Below are 446 nucleotides of genomic sequence, written 5' to 3' on the forward strand. Positions count from 1 at the left end.
TGCCGTTGCCGGAAGGGTTTACAGTCAGGGTTTTAGAGTAGCAGAGACCAACGACTAAAATTTCGCCGATGGTGGAAATTTCGACGGTCCAAAAAATGGATATTTCGATAGAAATTTTGAAGAAATATCGATTGCAGAAAAAAAATGAGAAAATTGGCAGAAATTAGTAGAAAAACATGGAAATTTTAAATGAAACTTTGAGAGATGTTTGTTATCTCAATTATCTATTATAATTGACAAAAAAATCTTGAATAAACATTAATCATAGTGAGTTTTAGTTATTTAAGGTGAATAACTACGTGCTGAAGTGCTGAACCAATGATAATTCTTAAATTTTTACTGTAAAGTTTATACATCTAATTTTTTTTTGATGGCTGGATACCCAAAGGGAGGCTAGGCCATCACGCCTTATATACATATGATACAACATGGAATTACATGAGTGG

The sequence above is a fragment of the Fragaria vesca genome, linkage group LG3 (genome assembly GCF_000184155.1).
Source record: "Fragaria vesca subsp. vesca linkage group LG3, FraVesHawaii_1.0, whole genome shotgun sequence".
NCBI classification, from domain to species: domain Eukaryota; kingdom Viridiplantae; phylum Streptophyta; class Magnoliopsida; order Rosales; family Rosaceae; genus Fragaria; species Fragaria vesca.